The sequence below is a fragment of the Mytilus californianus genome, unplaced genomic scaffold (assembly GCF_021869535.1).
Source record: "Mytilus californianus isolate M0D057914Y unplaced genomic scaffold, xbMytCali1.0.p SCAF_77, whole genome shotgun sequence".
NCBI lineage: Eukaryota > Metazoa > Mollusca > Bivalvia > Mytilida > Mytilidae > Mytilus > Mytilus californianus.
Window position 1 is genome coordinate 569,447 of NW_026262731.1, and position 4,437 is coordinate 573,883.

Sequence of the window (4,437 nt, forward strand, 5' to 3'; positions counted from 1 at the left end):
TTTGTAGTTTTTCATTGTTGTGTGTGAAATTGCTAACTCAGCATACACTTGCATGTTGCTGTCGAACACACACGTTAATAATCATGAGCTTACAGTTTGTGAACAGATGTTGGGGGTGAAATGTTCTTTAAAATGTTGAATACGAATATCAACTATGTTCTAAAGATTTTTTGTCAGTTTTTTTTTTGTTTTATCCATTTTGAGCAGTAAGTCCGGAGTGAGTTGTGGATGATGTTACCACACTCATTCCAATTAATAATTGACGAGGGACGATATTTAGGTCCTTTACTGAGGAATGATTTCAACTCTCGGTCATGAACAATTTTAAGGTCTCCTGTTATAACATGGGAACTGGGGCCATAAATGTATTTGGAATTACTGCAATTTCATGACGTAGATGTAATTTCACTGATATTAACATCTTTACACACTTCGCTATGATTTAACACATATTTCCGGGTGGATTTTTTGTAAACATAACAAATAAGAGGGAGTTCAGTATTATCAAAATATCCAGGAATTTGTTCTTTATCATTATCATTAAGGCCGAGAGGATAGACTGTCTGTAATTTTTATACGACCACAAACAAATTTTGGGGTCGTATATTGGTATTACGTTGGCGTCGTCGTCCAAGACACATTGGTTTTTGCACTCTAACTTTAGTTTAAGTGAATGGATCTCTATGAAATTTTACCATAAGGTTCAATACCACAAAAGGAAGGTTGTGAATGATTTTGGGGGTTATGGTACCAACAGTTAAGGAATTAGGGGCCAAAAATAAGCATTTTCTAGTTTCCAGACAATAACTTGTGGAACGATGTATGGATCTCTCTGAAATTATACCACAAGTTTCCATACCACAAAGAGATGGTTAGGATTTGCTTTGGGGGGTTATGGCTCAAACCGTTTAGGAATTAGGGGCAAAAAAGGGGGAATGTCCGGCGTTGTCGTCCGAATACATATTGGTTTTCGCACTCTAACTTTAGTTTAAGTGAATGGATCTTTTTGAAATTTGACCATAAGGTTAAATACCACAAAAGGAAGGTTGGGATTGATTTTGGGGGTTATGGTACCAACAGTTAAGGAATTAGGGGCCAAAAAGGGGCCAAAAATGAGCATTTTCTAGTTTCCAGACAATAACTGTGGAACGGTGTATGGATCTCTCTGAAATTATACTACAAGTTTCCATACCACAAAGGGATGGTTAGGATTTGCTTTGGGGGGTTATGGCTCAAACCGTTTAGGAATTAGGGGCAAAAAAGGGGGAAAAACAAGGTTGTCCTGGTTAATGGACAAATACTTTAGTACAAAACATAATTTAAAGCAGTGTAAGGGAGATAAATCAAATACATCATTGAAATTATCTCCCTTACACTGCTTTTAAATTATGTATAAAGTAATGGTTAATGAACAATAAAGATAATCTAAAACAGTGTAAGGGAGGTAATCCAAATACAACGTTTTGGTTACTTCCCTTACACTGCTATTAAATTATGTTTAAAGAAATGCATATTTATAAAGGAAGACCAGTAAAAATATCTGCAAATGTTTTCATCTTTTTTTTTTACAAAAAAATCCATATGAAAGATTTGACACTATATTTTTATTAATTCTATTATAAAATAGATTAAGTTAGCACTATGGTAAATTTAAATGGGTAATTATGGTTGCCAACTCCATTGGAAATTTGAATTGAGATTATGACCATATCTTGAGGGAAAGAATTTTTTTTGGGGGAAAAAAATTTAAAGAAGTAATCTTTAATTGCACAGTATGGCGCATTAGATTTGTAAAATCTTTGATCACATTTATTTATTTGTTATGCCGAATCTAACAGTGTATTTAGATTTTTAATTTTGGGTCCAGTTTTCAAATTGGTCTACATTAATGTCCAAAGGGTCCAAAATTAAACTTTGTTTGATTTTAGCAAAAATTGAATATATGAGGTTCTTTGATATGCTGAATCTAAACATGTATTTAGATTTTTGATTTTTGGCCCAGTTTTCAAGTTGGTCCAAATTGGGGTCCAAAATTAAACTTTGTTTGATTTCAACAAAAAATTGAATATATGGGGTTCTTTGATATGCTGAATCTAACCATGTATTTAGATTTTTGTGGACCCCGTTATCTAATTGGTTCATATTGAGGTCAAAAGGGTCCAAAATTAAACTTTGTTTGATTTCATCTAAAATTGAATTATTGGGGTTCTTTGATATTCCAAATCTAACCGTGTATTTAGGTTTTTAATTTTGGGTCCTGTTTTTTAGATTGGTCTACATTGAGGTCCAAAGGGTCCAAAATTAAACTTAGTTTGATTTTGACAAAAATTGAATTCTTGGGGTTCTTTGATTTGCTGAATCTAAACATGTGTTTAGATTTTTGATTATGGGCCCAGTTTTCAAGTTGGTCCAAGATAGGGTCCAGTATTTAAACTTTGTTTGATTTCAACAAAAATTGAATATATGGGGTTCTTTGATATGCTGAATCTAAACATGTATTTAGATTTTTGATTATGGGCCAAGTTTTCAAGTTAGTCCAAATTGGGGTCCAAAATTAAACTTTGTTTGATTTCAACAAAAATTGAATATATGAGGTTCTTTGATATGCTGAATCTAACCATGTATTTAGATTTTTTATTTGTAGGCCCCGCTATCAAATTGGTTCATATTGAGGTCAAAAGGGTCCAAAATTAAACTTTGTTTGATTTCATCGAAAATTGAATTATTGGGGTTCTTTGATATGCCAAATCTAACCGTGTTTTTAGATTTTTAATTTGGGTCCCGTTTTTTAAATTGGTCTTCATTGAGGTCCAAAGGGTCCAAAATTAAACTTAGTTTGATTTTAACAAAAATTGAATTCTTGGGGTTCTTTGATATGCTGAATCTAAACATGTATTTAGATTTTTGATTATGGGCCCAGTTTTCAAGTTGGTCCAAATTGGGGTCCAAAATTAAACTTTGTTTGATTTCAACAAAAATTGAATATATGAAGTTCTTTGATATGCTGAATCTAACCATGTATTTAGATTTTTTATTTGTAGGCCCCGCTATCAAATTGGTTCATATTGAGGTCAAAAGGGTCCAAAATTAAACTTTGTTTGATTTCATCTAAAATTGAATTATTGGGGTTCTTTGATATTCCAAATCTAACCGTGTATTTAGGTTTTTAATTTTGGGTCCTGTTTTTTAAATTGGTCTACATTGAGGTCCAAAGGGTCCAAAATTAAACTTAGTTTGATTTTGACAAAAATTGAATTCTTGGGGTTCTTTGATTTGCTGAATCTAAACATGTGTTTAGATTTTTGATTATGGGCCCAGTTTTCAAGTTGGTCCAGGATAGGGTCCAGTATTTAAACTTTGTTTGATTTCAACAAAAATTGAATATATGGGGTTCTTTGATATGCTGAATCTAAACATGTATTTAGATTTTTGATTATGGGCCTAGTTTTCAAGTTGGTCCAAATTGGGGTCCAAAATTAAACTTTGTTTGATTTCAACAAAAATTGAATATATGAGGTTCTTTGATATGCTGAATCTAACCATGTATTTAGATTTTTTATTTGTAGGCCCCGCTATCAAATCGGTTCATATTGAGGTCAAAAGGGTCCAAAATTAAACTTTGTTTGATTTCATCGAAAATTGAATTATTGGGGTTCTTTGATATGCCAAATCTAACCGTGTTTTTAGATTTTTAATTTGGGTCCCGTTTTTTAAATTGGTCTTCATTGAGGTCCAAAAGGGTCCAAAATTAAACTTAGTTTGATTTTAACATAAATTGAATTATTGGGGTTCTTTGATATGCTGAATCTAAACATGTGTTTAGATTTTTTATTATGGGCCCAGTTTTCAAGTTGGTCCAAGTTGGTGTCCAAAATTAAACTTTTTTTTATTTCAACAAAAATTGAATATATGGGGTTCTTTGATATGCTGAATCTAACCATGAATTTAGATTTTTTATTTGTGGGCCCCGCTATCAAATCGGTTCATATTGAGGTCAAAAGGGTCCAAAATTAAACTTTGTTTGATTTCATCAAAAATTGAATTATTGGGGTTCTTTGATATTCCAAATCTAACTGTGTATTTAGATTTTTAATTTTAAGTCCCGTTTTTTAAATTGGTCTACATTAAGGTCCAAAGGGTCCAAAATTAAACTTTAGTTTGATTTTAGCAAAAATTGAATTCTTGGGGTTCTTTGATATGCTGAATCTAAACATGTGTTTAGATTTTTGATTATGGGCCCAGTTTTCAAGTTTGTCCAAGTTGGGGTCCAAAATTAAACTTTGTTTGATTTTAACAAAAATTGAATATATGGGGTTCTTTGATATGCTGAATCTAACCATGTATTTTGATTTTGGACATTGGACCATAATAGGTAAATTTAAAAAATTCAAGTTCTTAGACCACATTCTTTCTGTGTCAGAAACCTATGCTGTGTCA

General features: G+C 32.0%; 1 long non-coding RNA gene across 1 annotated transcript; it reads left to right on the plus strand.

Moving 5' to 3' along the window:
- Positions 1 to 2,117: 2,117 nt before the first annotated feature.
- Positions 2,118 to 4,156, plus strand: LOC127710413 (uncharacterized). Its single transcript, XR_007986175.1, has 2 exons — positions 2,118 to 3,070; positions 3,994 to 4,156. It is a non-coding gene; the product is annotated as an uncharacterized LOC127710413 (long non-coding RNA).
- The last annotated feature ends 281 nt before the right edge of the window (positions 4,157 to 4,437 follow it).